Source organism: Mauremys reevesii, linkage group 5 (assembly GCF_016161935.1).
Source record: "Mauremys reevesii isolate NIE-2019 linkage group 5, ASM1616193v1, whole genome shotgun sequence".
NCBI classification, from domain to species: Eukaryota; Metazoa; Chordata; order Testudines; family Geoemydidae; genus Mauremys; species Mauremys reevesii.
Window position 1 is genome coordinate 24243018 of NC_052627.1, and position 18651 is coordinate 24261668.

Sequence of the window (18651 nt, forward strand, 5' to 3'; positions counted from 1 at the left end):
CAGGGCCGTACAGGTGTTTATATATATATATATGAATAAATAAAATGTGGCTGTGACTCTCATAACACAGAGAGAGCTGCATATGCAGCCCACAATGGGAAATAGGTTGAGAACGACTGCTGTAGAGAAAAACGCAGTGACAGTTGCCATGGAAACATCTCCTGCCTTGATTGCTTGATACAGAATGATCCTATAATGTGGTGTATTGACATAAAATCTATTAGGTTTCATTTACTGAGGACAAGATCTCAAAATAGAAAGCAAAAATGGACCAAGCATCAGATTTTGGATCTGAAGTGAAAATACATCACAGTTTGGGGTGGCGGGGGAGTTGGGATCTTATGTTGGCCCATTTCTAGTGTCAAGGTCAGAGGAGGATGGGGAACGCCTGATAGTCTGCAGTACTGCTTTGTCAGACAAAGCAGCATGCAGGTCCTGGGTTGTAGAAAACTGAGTGTGAGTACTGCAGAGATGGTCTATTCTCTGAATGAGTTATGTTTTTTTTCTTCTTTAGTTTGTGCTGTTCAGCAGTGGATAGTTAATTTTATTGCAAGCTGCACATTTGAAAAGATGCTCTTTTTTTAATTTATTTTTGGCATGTTATGCTATTTGTGGCAAATTATGGTTAGATATGTACTAAAGAAATATGAGCTGCAAAGATAACCTAAAAAAAAAAAACCCAGCAAAACTGTTTTGTAAAAATCCCAAAGTGGGAGGGGAATAGGTATTGAAATACATAAATAAATTATTGTATTTGAATTTGACAGTTGCCACCTTCCTGAGATTATGAAAAATCAGTCCAGAAACTTTGTCTGTTTAGTTTTAAAATACAGTATAGCTTGGTTCAACTGAAGACACTCGAAGCTAGTCAACACCAGAAATGCTACAGTGGTATAGCCGCATGATGCAGCTGCACCACTGTAGTGCATTTGATAAGGTGGCTCTCTGCTAACAAGAGAGCTCTCCCATCAGCATAATAAAACTACCTCCCTGAGTGGCAGTAAATGTTAGCAGGAGAAGCTCTCCTGCCAACATAGCGCTGTCCGCATCGGCGCTTAGGTCGATGTACCTTTCATCAATCGGTGGAGGGGGGGCTTATTCACACCCCTAAATGGCATAAGTTATACCAACTCAACCTGTAGTGTAGACAAGCCCTCAGAGACATCCAAAATTTCAGGAGGCTGTTGTGTGAGAAGTAATGCATGGTGCTTCTTGATATTGGGGGTGTATGGCCCAACTTTGGTTAATCAGGAGTTTCAGTTAACCAGAGCTAAACTGCAAATTATTCATTTTCTTTTGAATTACACCTATTTTAACCTTCTCTTTTATCTTTTAAACCCTTTGAATCATCTTTTTCTTGTTCAAATGAAGTAGGAGGCAGGACTTTTTTTTTTTTCTAATTTAACTTTCAGGTGACGTGCTGGTACTCCGCTCCAGATAGTAAAATAAAAGGGCTGTTGCTTAAATTCTTATCCTTGTGAGCATTGTTTTCTGTGCTAGTTATGGTTGGTTTCTCTCTCTTGATTTATTTCATAGCAGTGAAATGGCCATAGCTATTAGAGAAGAACACAGCATAGCAACCCTCATTTTTGAGTTATAGAAATGTAGCTGCTAGTGCATTGTAACCACTTTTTATGTATGTACTATATGGAATAAATCATTTTAATTGCCTTAGCAATGGCTAATATGAAGTTGGGTGCATCTGTTTAATACAGAGTTGTTTTAGAATTGTGGATTTTATCTGGTAGAGAAACCTGACCTAAGTCAGGATTCAGGATAATATTAAGTGTTCTGACAATTATGCTTTGATTAACTAAATGTCAGTCTACCAATTTCTTACACATCCCATATCTTTGTAAGATGACGTATCATATAAAATACAATAATAAAATGAGAAGTAGTTTGCATAATATTTTGATGACAAGGAGGTGGTTAGATAAATCCATCACAGCCAGAGACCTGCAATGGATGGAGGCACAAAATTGCATTGCTAAAAAAAAAAAAGAACCTGGGTGGAAAGCTTATGCCTTCATTTTTAAGTATCATGCTTAATTTTAAAATGCCTTAAGCATGGTTGCAAGAAAGTCTGATGTTTTGGCTTTTGGAAGCAAGTTTCTGAAAATCTGAGGTAGAACCAGCACTGCTGTTTCATTCCTTATCCCAGAGTTTAATCCTCAATTCTGGAGAATGTGTGTTACACAAAGTGCATCTGATTAGAAGTTAACTCTACTGAAATCAATGAATTTGCTCCAGTTTAATTAATGTTTAGTGTACTGACCTACTGCTGGTCTGCATATATACACACGTTCATGTATGCTTTTCTGTGGTAGAGCATGAGTAAAAATCTAAAATGCCTCAAGTCTTGGATATGTAGCTGGCTAATGAACAGCAATGTTAAGTACAGTATTTGAAAATGAGAGGGAAAATTGTTAGGTAATCTCTCATTCCTCCAAAGCTAATTGTTTTAAAATTGCTGGTACTATAGGGCCAAATACTGCAAGCACCCCCTCCATTCTTAGGCAAAACTCTCCTTGAACAAATGGGAGTTGTCAGATGGCGGAGCCAAGGGTTTTCCCTGTAGTAATTAAGCTCATCTCTAAAGCCAGCCTCCTCTGAGAGAACCATTTTGGATTCCAGCTGCACTGAACTCACTGCACTGAAAACAGGCATAGCTACAACTCAAAATAACATCTAAAATATCTGCCCGTCTCTCACCTGGCTCCTGAGAGTTTTTTCACTTTTGCATTAAATAAATCCACTTTTTTATTATTATTATTTTTGGAACACAGCTACTGCAAAATTTGCAACTCTGTGACCAAGATGGAATCATGTATGTAGATCAGGAAGCCTCCCAAAATGCATGACTTTATCTAAGCACAGCACTGTGTGCAGCATACACTCTGGTGATTACTGAAGCTAGTACATTTAATGTCGGGAAAGGAATTACTCATTGAAAAATGGTTTGGGCTAATTCTGTTATCCCCTAAACAGGGGCAGCTCTAGACATTTCGCCGCCCCAAGCACGGCGGTCCCGTGGCTCTGGTGGACCTCCCACAGGTGTGCCTGCGGAGGGTCCACTGGTCCCAGCCGGTGGAGCACGGGACCAGCAGACCCTCCACAGGCACGCCTGCGGGAGGTCCACCGGAGCACAGGACCAGAGGACCCGCCGCAGGCATGCCGCCGAAGGCACCCTGCCTGCTGCCCTCCCGGCGACCGGCAGAGCGCCCCCCGCGGCATGCCACCCCAATCACGTGCTTGGCGTGCTGGGGCCTGGAGCTGCCCCTGCCCCTAAACAGTATCATCTACAATGTATCCCCACATGGCTTGTTGAGGGGTTTTTTTTTGGTTGTTTTTTTATTTTATCCCCAGATGCTTACTGCGTACTAGAGTTCTAACTACAGCTTGCTGGGATCTGAGTCAGAAGTTCAAAACTATTCACTCTTTTTGGACATTGGTAACTACTTGTTTCAGTCTGTTTTTAACTAAACTTGGTTGATTATTTGCCGGGCTTAAACTGTGTTGACCTGAGTTGATGAAATTTTGGTTTATATAACTTTAGTATTTGTGAATTAAACCTTAAGTTTGCTGTGATGGATCCTTAGTTACCCATCAGCATTCCAATCATGTTCTCCTAATCCAAAACAAGTGAAAATGGACAGTTATTCACATTGCACTTCTTGAGAAACTGTTATGTGGCAAACACCAGTATCAGCACAAATTCATGTGGTTGGGTCCTTTTATTTTTTTAATAAGTAAAGTTTCCTGATGAAATTTTAAGCAGCCTGCAAATGTAATTATTTAGATATAAGCAGCAATAACTCCTTGGCTCTCCTTCTGTTGAAATTCAGTACTCCAAAAATGCCCTGGATATAAAAATTATTCTGTATTGTTTGCTGCCACTGGTGACGGATTGACAATTGCACAACTGTCTTTAGAAACTTCCATCCATTATCTGTCAATAATTATCTGTCAACTCTTGTGCTACAATCACCTAGACTCAGCCTATCAAATTAAAAAAAAAAAAACAGCGTCAACCAAGGTGGTCAAATATTTTTCCTGAAAGGTAACCTTAAAGCAATGAATCATCTAAAATATTTTGAGTGCTGTTTATGGTGAAAAGGCTCATAAGACTTGAAGATCAGAAGGGACCATCATGATCATTCTAGTCTGCACATGGCAGGCCACAGAACCTCGCCCACCCACTCCTGCAATAGACCCAAAACCTCTGGCTGAGTTACTGACGTCCTCAGCTCATGATTTAAAGACTTCAAGTTACAGAGAAACGAACATTTACTCCAGTTTAAACCTGCAAGTGGTCCGAGCCCCAGATCTGGGGGAAAATTCCTTCCTGAGCCCAAATATGGCAATCAAGTTAGACCCTGAGTGTGGAGGGGAGACCAATCATCTGGATACTTGGGAAAGAATTCACTGAAGTAGCTCAGATGTTTCCCCATCTAGTGTCCCATCTCTGGCCATTAGGGATATTTGCTACTAGCTGTTGCAGATGGGTCACTTACCATTGTAAGCACGCTTACCATAACATGCTCTCCATAAACTTATCAAGCTCAGTCTTGAAACAAATTAGGTTTTTTTGCCACCATTGCTCCCTTTGGAAGGCTGTTTCAGAATTTCACTCCTGTAATGGTTAGAAACTCGCTTAGTCTAATTTCAAGCCTAAACTTGTTGGTGGCCAGTTTATGTCCATCAGTTCTGGTGCCAACATTGGTACTTAACTTAAATAACTCCTCTCCCTCCCTGATATAGAGAGCAATCATATCTCTCCTCAGCCTTTGTTTGGTCAGGCTAACCAAGCCAAGCTCCTGAAGTTACCTCTTGCAAGGTAGGTTCTCTGTTCCTCTGAACATCCTAGTAGCCCTTCTCTGCACCTGTTCAAGTTTGAATTCATCTTTTTAAACATGGGAGACCAGAATTGCATACAGTATTCCAGATGAGGTCTCACCTGTGTCTTGTTCCCTATCTGTACTGGAAATACCTTGCCTGATGCATCCTAGAATTACATTAGCCCTTTTCATGGATTCATCACATTGGCAGGTCATAGTCCATCTACGATCAACCAACATACCCAGGTCTTCCTTCTTCTCTGTCTCCTCCAGTGGATACATCCCAAACTTATAGGAAAAATTCTTGGTAGTCCCTAAGTGTATAACCTTGCACTTGGCACTATTTGATCCCATTTTTATTACTCCAGTTTTCAAGGTCATCCACGTATTCTTGTATGATATTCTGGTCCTCCTCCATTTTGGCAGTACATCCCAATTGTATGTTATCCACAGATTTTATTAGTACACTCTCACTTTTTGTGCCGAGGTCTGAAATGAAAGTGTTAAATAAGATTGTTCCCAAGGCTGATCACCGAGGAACTCCATTAGTTGCGTCCCCTCCAGCCTGACAGTTCACCTTTACAGTATGACCCATTGTAGTCTCCCCTTTAAGCAGTTTCTTATCCACCTTCCAATTCTTATGTTAATCCCTATTTTCTCCAATTTAACTAATAATTTCCCATTTGGAACCATATCAAATGCTTTACTGAAATCCAGGTAGATTAGATCTAATTCTTTTGTCTAAAAAATCAGTTCTTTTCAAAGAAAGAGATCAGGTTGCCTTATACGATCTACCTTTTGTAAAACCATATTGTATTTTATCCCAGTTACTGTTTACTTCTTAGTAAACAGTCCTTAACTACTTTCTCATTCAAAAATTGTTCGAAGACCTTTCATACACTTAAGGTCAAATTAACAGGCATGTAGTTTCCTGGTTTCCCCCCCAACGCCCCCTGTTAAAAATTGCTACTATATTAGCAATTTTCCAGTCATAGGATATAATCCCTGAGTTTATGGATTTGTGACACAGGCCTATAATTGTATAGGTCACACTGTTTACTCTATTTATAAACTGGCAGAACATTAACTTTCTTCTGATTGTCTGAACTTTGCCAGTGCTCCAAGACTTATTGAAAATCAACATTAGTGAGCGCCTCAGGTAACTTGCATACAAGACTTTAGAAGAGTTATCTGTACCCGCTGATTTAAAAATGTCTAACGTCAGTAACTTCCTTTTAACATCATCCAGAGATATTAGTTCATGATTACCTGTTGTGTTCATTTTCTCTGAAGCACCTGGCATTGGCCACTTTCAGAACACAGGATACTGGGATAGATGGACCTTTGGTCTGTCCCAGTATGGCCATTCTTATATTTGTGTGTGTGTGTGTGTGTGTGTGTGTGTGTATATATATTTTTCCTTTAAGGGAATAATAATAAACTTGTTTTACTATTTTATCTAATGAAGTGTCTGAATAAGTATTTGAGATTATAAAATGAGCTATTATTCCCTTAAAGGAAAAATTGATTTAAAATATTTGTACTGTCCAAGAGAGGCCTGGGCACTACAGGACATATATTCAGGGGGGAAATCTGAGATTGGTACTGTGTTTTAGAGTTACCCTGCAGTATAACCCAGGCTGGTGAGAGCCATAATGTAACCCAAAGGTGGCTGCCAGGCTGCAGTTATACACAGACGCACACAGACACTGAGGGTGTAGTTTGCATGCGGAAAGGCTGTTTGATTGGTCCAAATGGGAGCTACTTTCAGCAAGGCACTGTAAGGTACCCAACGTTGCAAGGAAGGACTGACAGAGCCTCCTCCCACCCCCACCCCCGGTCTGTAGCATACCTGGTGTGTCAGTCATCATGTAAATAAACACTGTATCATAATTCATACTCACAAGGGCCAAATTCGGGTTAAATAGGGCAACCTTAATTCTGGCCTTTCCAACCGTTTGTGATTGACTTTGCAACCTAAATAGTTTTCTTTTAACAGGTTTGTGTGTGTGTGTGTGGGGGGGGGCTATATAGAGATAAAAATCATTATCATAGTGACAAGTCCTTCTACACCTTCACCCCTAAAATTACATATAACGACTTTTACAGAATTACACATTTCTTGAGTATATATAATATCTTTAAGGGTTACAATGGCTATTTTTTATCTTTGCCAGGGGGGTGGGAATGGCTAGGTGCATGGGTGAGAGAAACCAAAATGCTTTCAGAGGAGTTCAGAAAAGAATGTTTAAAATAATTAAATGAAGGAGGGAGAATGTTTCTGTTACAGGCTGGAACTGTGCATTGTTTTCTTTTTAAATGCCTGGAGGGTAACTGTAAGTAAATAGAGTCAATAACTCTCTATGTTGCTTATTGCATGAGGCATATGTTGGTTTCACAAATTTGCACTACTTGATAGAGACAGAATGTCTGAGTTTGCTGTGTTGCAGTTTAGTCAAAGAATTTTGAGGTCTGGAGATGAGACATTTCTATCTCTTTCACATTGCATGCACCAGAGGACCTGATAATAATAGATTCTATGTCAAGAATGCCTATAGAAAGTAGTTTTAGTTTTAAATTCTCAGATTCCTGGCAATCTAAATCAGTTTGTAAAATCAGTTTGTAAAATCCATTTAATCTTAATTACAAAAAAAAATAAAAATAAAAACCCCCTTAGATTTACTGGTCAATGGCATTCCCAAGACTTGAACTGATTCTTACTTAAGACCTTCAGGGACTTAAAAGCTTGGATAAACTAAGTAGAAAGTAACCAGGTCTCACTTTATTTGTGTAAAACGCTATTACTTTGATATCAATACAAAAGTGAACATCATAGCTTCTATTTGTACTGTAGTCCTATTGAAGATGGTGACTACACTCATGGTTTCTTGCCAGGTGGTTCCACTTTAACCAGAAATGTCTGGGTTTGGATTTGGATCAGAAAGTGGAGGAACTTTAACTTTGTAAGATGCTTCCCAGTGATGAAATGCTACCTTCTTCAAAGTGTGTGACAAAGCTCTTGTTGGCCTTGATGGGCTAGGAAATCATCCCTTGTCCTTTTTGATGCTCCCACTATCCTCTCCCTGGGAGAAAACTCTCCCAGCTGCCTCCCATGTCAGCATCTGAAGGGTGGGAGTTTGTTACATAAACCCACAAGAAATAGACAGTATTTCTTTAAATTAAAGGGGATACCATTGCTGTGACCACTTAATATTGCCACAGAAATAGCAAAGAGTTAAAACACATAATGATTGTGCATATTTTATTCCATATACACCATGAAACATTTTGAGAGCATTTTTATAAGTGGATTCAAGTTAGTAGTAGACTCATTTCAGAACCTGATCAACTATAATGCAACTCCAGTTTGGTTGGTGTGGTTAACTATTTCAGTCACATAGAAGAATGTTATTTCTCTTCACTACACTAGCATTAAAATTGTCACCTGTTATAAATAACATTACAACAGGCCTACATAGATGAACATATCTGAGTCATATAATTAAACTTCACCCATTTATAGCATCTTTATATACAAGGCTCTTAAAGCATTAGCACACTAATGTCCCTGTGATGCAGATAATGAAAATATTATTATATTCATCCTACATATAAACTGAGGCAAAGAGTGCTTAAGTCATTTACCCATGGTCACACACTCTGTTAATGGCATAACCAGGAGTAAATCCCAGGAGGCCCCACTCAGCAAGTCTTTAGAATTAACCGTTAGGCAATGACAGTCCTTCTCTGAAACCTTGTAATCTCTTCAATAAATGTGTAATCCTGTAAAGGTTATATAATAATTAGAGCAGGGTGAAATTTTTCAGACAAATAGTTTTTGCTGAAAAATGCAGTTTCAAATCAACCAAAGCTATTGATGAATTTGTTGAACAGTTTCAGCCAAAACCCTTTTTTATTAGATTCATAAGGAGATTTGTGCATCATTCACAAAATGAGAGGAGGTTCTTCCCTTATACCCTATTGTTAAAGCGCTCACTTGGCACGTGAAAGACCTGAGTTCAAGCTCCTACTTCTCCTGATTCAGGTTAGGGACTTGAACGTAGGTCTCCCACATTGCAGATAAGTGCCCTCACGATTGAGCTATATGCTATTCTGGAGTAGCTCTTGCGTAATCTATCCTATTGAAGCTCCTCCACTTCTTATAAATAACTAAATATTCATAAGACCAAAGCAAAAGTGAGGATGACTCTATAGGCTCGGGGTCAGGGCACTCACTTAAGAGGCAGGACAGCAAGATTTCCATCCCTGCTCCAATTGTGAATGGTGTCTCCAAATTTCTTTTGCTTTTAATAATAATAATAATAATTAATAATAATAAAAAGGTGGTTTAAAATGCCTGAAACCAAACTTTTAGTTTGACTCAAAACATTTTCTTGCTTTGTTTTTGCTGAGAAAACCCAAGAACAATTTTCTTTCAGGTTGATTAGAAACATTTTTTTTAAATATGTTTGTTTGGCCAGTGAACCAAAAAAATCAATTGATTATTTGCACATCTCTAGTAATAATCAATGCAAAAATGTAAAATCTGTAGATAGCTGAAATGAATTCGGTCACTGATTTATCTGGTATCAGAGGGGTAGCCGTGTTAGTCTGGATCTGTAAAAGCAGCAAAGAGTCTTGTGGCACCTTATAGACTAAAACGTCTGTTGGGGCTGGTCTACGCTATGGGGGGAAATTGATCTAAGATACGCAACTTCAGCTACGTCTGAATAACGTAGCTGAAGTCGAAGTATCTTAGATCGAATTACCTACCGTCCTCACGGCGCGGGATCGACGTCCGCGGCTCCCCATGTCGACTCCGCTACAGCCGTTCGGGTTGGTGGATTTCCGGAGTCAACAGGAGCTCATTCGGGGATCAATATATTGCGTCTAGATGAGACGCGATATATCGATCCCCGAGAAATCGATTGCTACCTGCCGTTACGGCGGGTAGTGAAGACGTAGCCTTAGTCTATAAGGTGCCACAAGACTCTTTGCTGATTTATCTGGATTGCACATCTTCAGGTCAGTACTGTCAATTATTTTATCTAACAATCCTGCATAATGTAAATTTTGCAATCACATTGTGAATACTTTGTGCTGAAGGAGTAATTTTCATGTCTACTTTTCATATCTTGTAGCACATGTTTGGCTAGAAAGAAGAAAAAAATCTAGGTAAGAGAGTCCATATGTGGTGAAGTGTTAGTTGCCTTTGTATTTAATAGGAGATTGAATGTTGAACTCAAATGACTTAGCTCTTTATCTTGTAATTCTTGAGTAATAACCATCTCAAGTGGTGGAAGAGCAGTTAATCAGTGTAAAGTCATTCAGGGAGAAAATACTATTGATTCTTTCTTATCTTCAATTAATGGAATGCTTTGTTCAGTGAGTTAAGTTAAGGAGACTAGAATTAGGCCAGCCAGTTGATTGTGGTCTCATGTCACACCCAATAGTGGTCCCACTGAAAAGGCAGGAAGAGAAATTCAAAACATCAATAGAACTTGAAACCTCAGCTGCTAGCTGTGAAATAGGCGATCAAACCACCTCAAACTTTGATATTGTCAAATATGAGTAATGAAACAAAAGCTAAATAATTTTGAACATGTTGATGTTTAGTTTAAATGTATTCCTTTTTTGTATTGACTATCATGTTCTGTGATTATCAGGGTTATCAGATCAAAAATTGAATAAAGTTCTCTAGGGACAATTCAGGTATTAGTGGGAATCGTGTTGAGTCATCCTTTCCCCCCTTAACTAGTACTGCACCACAGCACCATCATGGTGATCAGTGACACTGTGCCATTGGAAATACTCTCTCGAATGAAATGTTAAAGCAAATGTCTGAGCACGTCATTAAAACCCAAGATACTTCTCACAAGGTTGGGTGCCTGATGTCCTGGCCAAAATCCAATTTGGGTAATTAAAAAAAAAAAGTTATTCTGAAACGTTTTGTATGAAATGCCCCACTCACCAATGTGGTAATAGTTTTATGGTATTTATTTCATATATAAAAGTGCCCATCACACAGACTTTGGGTACTGAACTATTATTATTTTAAAATAGTATGTATAAGTGTTTAGCAAATGTCATCACTGGAATGCTCTCATCATCATCATGCTATATCCCACTGCCATTATCACACCCCGAGGGGAATGCATGAGAAAAAAGAACACTGATCGTTTCCACTGTATAGGCTCTATGAAGTGCTATGAAAGCATAGGCTGGTTCTCAATTGTCACCATTCAGCAATATGACGTATGTACATGCTCTTGCTTTAGGACTACGTTGTGGGGGTTTTTTTGTTTTGGGGATGGTTTTTTTGTTTTTGTTTTTTCAGAACTGAAATTATGATTCTGTTTGAAACGTCCATTAGTGCATATTTTTCAGTCTAGCATCTCAGAAAGATGCAGATCTAGATCTATAGTTTATTCTTTCATGAGCACAAGCAAGAATGTGTTGCGTGTTTAATATTGATTTAGGGGGCTTATGGTGGAATAAAAACCATACCAAGAATAAGAAAAGAAAGTAAGTTGATTAAATGAATATGAACAAGAGGCTGCAACTACAATCCATCAGTGATCTTCAGAAAACACCATTCCCATTGCTATGGATATGGAAGCCCTCTACACTAACATTCCACACGAAGATGGACTACAAGCCATCAGGAACAGTATCACAACTATTCACATTTGGGGACAATATATATCTTCAAGTCAGTGGCAACCATCAACCTCAGCCTAGACCAATCCACACAGATGACACTCACTCACATTCTCTGGAGGCCAGCAGTCCGCTATAGACAGCCTCCCCAACCTGAAGCAAATACTCACCAGCAACCAGCCTGTCCACATATCCATTCAAGTGACACCATCACAGGACCTAATCACATCAGACCACACATCAGGGCTCGTACACCTGCACATCTACCAACGTGATATATGCCATCATGTGCCAGCAGAATAAATGGACCAGGAGAACACTTCAACCTTTCTAACCACTCAAATTGAATATTTTCCCTGTGTTAAGTTCTCCTCACACCTTATGGGCCATCTTAATTATCACTTCAAAAGTTTTTTTTCTTCCTCCTGCTAATAGCTCATCTCAATTGATTAGACTCTGCCTGTTGGTATGCATACTTCACCTTTTTCATGTTCTCTGTATGTATAAATATCTCCTGTCTGTGTGTTCCATTCTATGCATCCTCATGCTGAAATAAATTTGTTAGTCTCTAAGGTGCCACAAGTACTCCTGTTTTTTTTTAAGTTGATTAAGAAGGCCTTGGGATTTTGTTGAGTATGAAAGTATCTTAACCTGCAGGTAAGAGGGATTTAGATGAGAACAGGCTTCCTTTTGTCATAGTTCAGCCAGCAGTGAGATGGATTTGTGACAGATTCTGTATGGTACCTGAATGTTGCCATTAAAGCCAGGCTATAGGCTAAGAGGTCTGAGTACAGAGGACCAAACAAAGTTGACAGACTTTGATCGGAAGAACCTCTGTTAAGTTAAACATTAAAAGGTTTTAAATGTAAGATTTCTTGCTCTTCTAAATGCCTCTTGTTGCTTTATGTTGAGAACTTGCAGATGGGGCTATGTTTTGTGATTATGGACAAACATGAGCAGGAGAAAGCATGTTAAATTGATTGAACTATAAGTTATGGTTTGAGCTACTGGTATGAATCTGTGAGCATGAGCCTGTAATTCAGTTCATGCATTGGGCAACAAGCTGCAGTTGAATCTGTATCTGTCTCACTATTCCTCCATCCCTTTAAGAACTTAGTGGCTAAGGAAGTTTTCTATTTTTTTTTTAGATTGTCGTATAACAATCAGTAAGCAACCATGTTCAAGTTTTTAATTGCACACTATTTTCATGGAAAGGTGATTTTGAAGGGGAAAAGGGGTATAATTAAACTGTTGAACATTAAAGTAGACCAAGAAAGTAAGTTCCTCAAGCTGCAAGAAATAGAAAAAGGGCTTCCCGCTATAAAGAAAGAAGAAAAACTCTGTGTAATCTTGGGAGAAATAAGAAGCTATAGAAGCAGCTTTACATTGCGTGACAGACAGTCACTGTCTCAGAAATGGACATTAATGTACAATGCAGACATTGTATTAAGCCTGTCTATCCCATTACCACTGTGATACCTCCTGTATACACAGATAGTTCATGTATTAATTATGACAAGATTTGTATTACTTGTCATGACAATAAAGTTATTGAAATTGACAGGAATTCAAACTGGAATTCAATATGGGATTTTGAAGAAAGAATACTTTGTGCAATGATTTTGAATCTCTTTTTGCAGACGTAAAATTGTCAGCAATAAATGTAGTAACTTGGTTCATTGTGTGTCTCTTGTCTTGAGACAAAAACAAACAAATACAAAATCCATGACACAGGTTGACCCCTACAGAAAGGTTGGAACAAGAATCATGAACCAGTGACCTGCTGTCCTATTGAAGACAGCAAGACATGTTAGGTTTAAAGAGCTGCTGCAGGTTACAGGTTATTAGGTGATCCTCGAAGAATTAGAATTTCACACGCTTGAATATACTGTCTGGTATATGTGTTACACTGCTTTGTAGTGACTGGCCAGTAAAAAATAAAAGCCATCCTAGTATAGACCACTAAAGGAGTTCAAGATTCTTCAGCTCCTCTGCTAGAGATCCATGCTTTGTAGGAGTAATTGCTGAACTCTCTTCTCCATGTAATGTGTGCAATGTAGCTGAACGCTGTGATGTCTGTATGGTATCTATGTAGCCACAGTTTTGTTGGAGCTTCTGGGCCCCACATCTCCTGAATGTGTCTTTTGGAAATGTTCTGAGGTCAAGCTTTAAAATATCATATTTTCTCTCTTATTCTGGATAGATGATAATTATGGCTACCTAAGCACTCCAAGGTGCTATTTAGATGCTGTTTATGCTTACCAATTGCTTTACACATTAATAACTTGCCTAATAGTGTTCTTTCTTTGAAGAATGGTAATCAAGAAAATGTAAAACAACAACAAACCATCTGGGTACTATATTCAAGATAGGACAGAATCTACTTATCTGTGAAATGTTTTTCACAAACAAAATGATGATGATGATGATGATGATTTTATTATGGGACCAGTACTAATGCAGGTAAAAAATGAACCCTGTAGAAACCGTGGTAAAAATTTGCTAGGTCATCTGGAGTATTCCTGCAATCTGTCAGTGCAGGATGTTCCCCCTGACATTTCCCATTGCTTTGTTCCAATCTAGCTGTATGGGGTAACAGCCTCTACCTCATGTTATAAACTGCAGTGTTATTTTTCATTTAAATTTGTAACATTTTTCACCTGAAGAATCAATCATCAATATAGGGAGCTATGCCACTTTCTTGTGGTATTCATTAGTATATACAATATATTACACACCGTAATGGTACTTAGATTAATGCACAGAATTTATGGCACCTTCCATCCAGAGAGCTTGAAGTGCTTCTTAATTGATTATTCCGAAGGTGAGGAAGATGTCATGTAAATGTTGTATTCATTTTACAAATGAAGAAACTGAGGAACTATGAAGTCAAGGGATGTACCCAAGATCACAGAGTCAGGATTAGAACCAAAGTCTCCAGATTTCCAGGCTGGTAAATATCTATATGCTTTCCTCAGGCTCCATATTTGGAAAATGAACTTCCAGTGATGTCCTTGATGAAGTCCTTAAGGAAATCCCTCAACAACCATCTAGGGATGAGCTCGGAGACCTCAGATATTGATGCAGAAATTCAGCATCGCCTGAGCTGTGACACTGTAGTGTTTTCTCATTTACAGCACAGGGTCTTTGAAGATCACGACTTTTGAACAGACACCAAGCTTCTTGTTTATCAAGCTGTTATTCTCCCAACACTGTTGTATGGGTCCGAAACTTGGACAACCTATAGACACCACTTGAAAGTCCTTGAGAGGCACCATCAACACTGCCTTTGTAATATGCTGAAGATCAAATGGGAAGACAGGTGCACCAATATTAGTGTCCTGGAAGAGGCAAAGACCACCAGTATGGAGGCAATGATCATCCATCAGCAATTCCACCGGACTGGTTACGTTGTCCAGATGCCAGACCATCACCTCCTAAAACAGGTCCTTTTCTCTCAGCTGAAAGAGGGGTACTGTAATGTGGGTGGACAATGGAAGTGTTACGAGGACTTACTGAAGGACAACCTAAAAAAATGTAATGTTGACATTAATGCATGGGAGACACTTGATCAGGATCACTTAAAATGGAATGAAGTCCTATGTGATGGTCCCCTGCATTTTGAACTTGTTCACCGAAAAGCTGAAGAGGACAAGAGGCACAGGAGGAAGGAGAGACTGGTCTCCAATCATGGTCAACAACCTCCTGAGCCTGATGTAGAAAGGAAGATGATCATACTCGGTAACGAGTGATCACCCATCATCATCATCATTTGGAAAATATTTAAGTACAAGCTTAAATTCTTCCAGGGTTAGATTCAGCCAATAGGAACATTTCAATACAGGCTGCTCTGTGGCTCTGCCCCCTAGGCAGCTGCAGGGTGCCCCTCAAACACACCTCAAAAAAGCAGGTGTCGTGAAAAGGGGGCAGGCTCTTTATTTCATTATGAAAGCAAAGCATGTGCCATAGTCACATTACTCCAGGAACTGGGGTCCTAGGCCTAGGCTAATACTGTGTAAGCCTTAATCAAGCTCAAGGTCTATCCTTGTTCAGGAAAGCATTTAAACACATCCTATCCTGAGTACTGATGGGTTCAGTCAATATAAATTCAGAAATGAACATCCCATAACCTGTTAGCGTCACTGAGGGTTTTTTTTTTAAAAAAATGCAGATCTCCAGTGTTAGTGACTTTCCCATAACGCAGGAGTGCCTTAGAGGTTAGCAAAACAATGTATTGTTATACCAAAAATACCACAAATCATAATGGTTGGGTTAGTCTTTTTCTCTGTTTGTTATAATTTGAAATGTACTCTAAAAAGAGCCACTGGCTCTCTTTGCATTAGTTTGTAGTATGAGGCAAGGAAAGATGTGATTTAAACAATTAGGTGGTATATGTGTGTGGGGGGATTACTTAGTATTTCATAATGAATTCTTGTGAAATGATTGATTTATTTTATGTATAGTCTTTAAAGAAATTATAAAATTGTTGGCAATGTTAGCATTCATCTAGAGCAGTGTTTCCCAAACTTGGGATGCCGCTTGTGTAGGGAAAGCCCCTGATGGGCCAGGCCAGTTTGTTTACCTGCCCTGTCCGCAGGTCCATCCGATCACAGCTCCCACTGGCTGCGGTTCACTGCTCCAGGCCAATGGGAACTGCTGGAAGCAGCGGCCAGTATGTCCTTCGGAGCAGCGAACCGCAGCCAGTGGGAGCCACAATCGGCCGGATCTGCGGACGGGGCAGGTAAACAAACCGGCCCGACCCACCAGGGGTTTTCTCTGTACAAGCGGTGTCCCAAGTTTGGGAAACACTGATATATAGGGTTGTGCTGGATGCATTAGTGTCTTTATTTTACTTAAAATTTTATTTGACTAATGTGAAAACATAAGTCACAGACCTTGCACTAATTTTGTTTTCTTTAGAGACAAATGGTTGCAACATCTAAATAAAATAGGGTAATAAAAAGATTTTCCACAGTTAACGGGGAAAAATAATATTTTATTTTATTAAAATGCTACAACAATGTATTTTAAATTTTAAAATCTAATTGATTACCAGTATTGGATAAATACTTGGTTACAGTAATTGGATATCAGTAACTGTGCTGTTAGCAGATAGAGCTATTAGCTTGTTTACAGAGGTATATTGCAAGGCTAATTGAGTCTGGATCTTAGCATTATTTGTAGCCATGCTGAGATGATTGAATATCGGGGACGCTGGGTAGCACCTTTCTACAGGGAGGAAGATCTGAATGGGACTGGTGATGTCTGGACTGATGATTTTGTACTAGTTAAATTACACTGTGACATGAAAGACATGTGAGTTTAAGAGGGAACTCCAGGTGCTGTTTTCAGCATATCATGGAAAATCCCACCCATCCTGCGGAAGATGGAGAGACGAGTACTGGGTTTTAATTATCTGTGGAACTATTGACCCTGTTCAGTGCTGAACAATTTACAATCCAGTCAGAATGAAGCAAGATAATTGGTTATTGTGTCTTTGCATTATGAGAGGCGAAGCAAAGAATCAAGGTGCCTAGAGAAAACTGATGTAGAAAATCACTAACATTAACCATACTTCCTGACACAAGGTGGAAGAAGCATAGGAGAACTTCATTTGGATGTATGAGGATACAGTACAATATAGATAAGTTGATTATTATGCTGTTTGTGTGTGATGTATAAGAGTATCAGGCTTGGGGCATATGAGTAGGGTAATGTGGGAAAGCTTACAGGGCTGCCTCCCCATATATTTGTAAGCCCTGTGGCCTGAAGCCTTGCAGAGTAAAGAGCTTCTATTGTCACCTGTTGGTGAAATGTGAGGAGCGTGGCCCACAGCTATTTAAGAATTGTGATGGACAGAGAATGAATTGGGAAGGGAGGTCTCTGCCGGCATCTGTTGGAGAGCAAAGGGAATTAACGGAATGGGCCAGATGTCATTTGTATTTTAGTTATGTGACTGGGTGTTTTGATTAAAGTACAGTTAAATGTTGAGTTTGGGGGCAATAAAATGCTGTTAAACTTGTTGAGAAATAAAAGGACAAGACATGGACACTGACTGTGCCTGGGGTCACCCTGACCAAGACTGCTGTCAGGAACAGTTGGGTACAGACTGGGGAGTCTGGACAGACCTGAGAAGATGGAGGGAAAAAGTTCCTATCTTCTGCTGGCAATGCCTCTCTGGTGGTGATGAGGCCTTGATGCCATTGGTCTTTCTCTAAAGAGTTGAGCTGGGACTGCTGTAGAACAGTCAAAAATTTCCATAATATGTACATGATATTTGACTTTGTGGTAAAGTTGCTAGACTGCACAACTGGCTAATACAAAGTTAGTAAGTAAGCAGATAAATCAGCTAAGACCTTTGACACTCAAATCATTATTTCCCCTTCTCAATCTCAAATATCTTCACACAGCCCAGATACCTTGACCAGCATCCCGAAGGACAGCAGTAAATCCAACCATTTATATTAGTTATATGTTTGTTTTGTTTATGATGAATATAGGGTTGGTTTGGTTTTCATTAGTTACATTGTATGTAGTACTATGCTCAGCTTCGTAATGGCATGCATGTAAGTGAGGTACAGTGTCACATGGTGTCTGTAATATTTAGGAGTGGAATACAGAAAGGTGCCCAGTATGTTAACTTGTCGTTCCCTTGCCTCTTATCGTTAGACTGCACATCTCACCAAGGCAAACAGTCTTAACTAAAAATTAAATCCCCCCCCACACAAGGTTTATCAGCTTTTTAAAATAAGTATATTTCAATGTAAATAGTTATTCACTTAAATGGCTGCTCTACTTTAATATTTCTCCTTTATGCCCCCTTCAGAACTCCAATATCCTTCCTGGCCCTTGGCAGAGCCACACTCCCTTTCTGTAGCCACTGAACAGACATGATCCTTCCAATGCCCATATTGCCCCATGCTCTTCCCTTTGCCCACTTCTACTCAGCCCAGGGTCCTGCTCTGTATTATTTCCATGTGCCCTGGGGTTTAAGCCAAGAACTGGGAGCTGGTGGGAAACATGCATAAGACGTCCAGGTCACTTACCCAGATTACCACGAAGACACACGGTGAAATCCTGTCCCCACTGAAGTCAATGACAAAACTCCCATTGACTTGAATAGGGCCAGGATTTTGCTGTGTGACGTCAA

The 18651-nt window shown here is 39.5% G+C and overlaps 1 protein-coding gene across 10 annotated transcripts in view; it reads left to right on the top strand.

Annotated features, from left to right (window-relative positions):
* Positions 1-18651, top strand: part of GRID2 (glutamate ionotropic receptor delta type subunit 2) — a 1020962-nt gene that overhangs the window by 374048 nt on the left and 628263 nt on the right. The window lies entirely within an intron of this gene.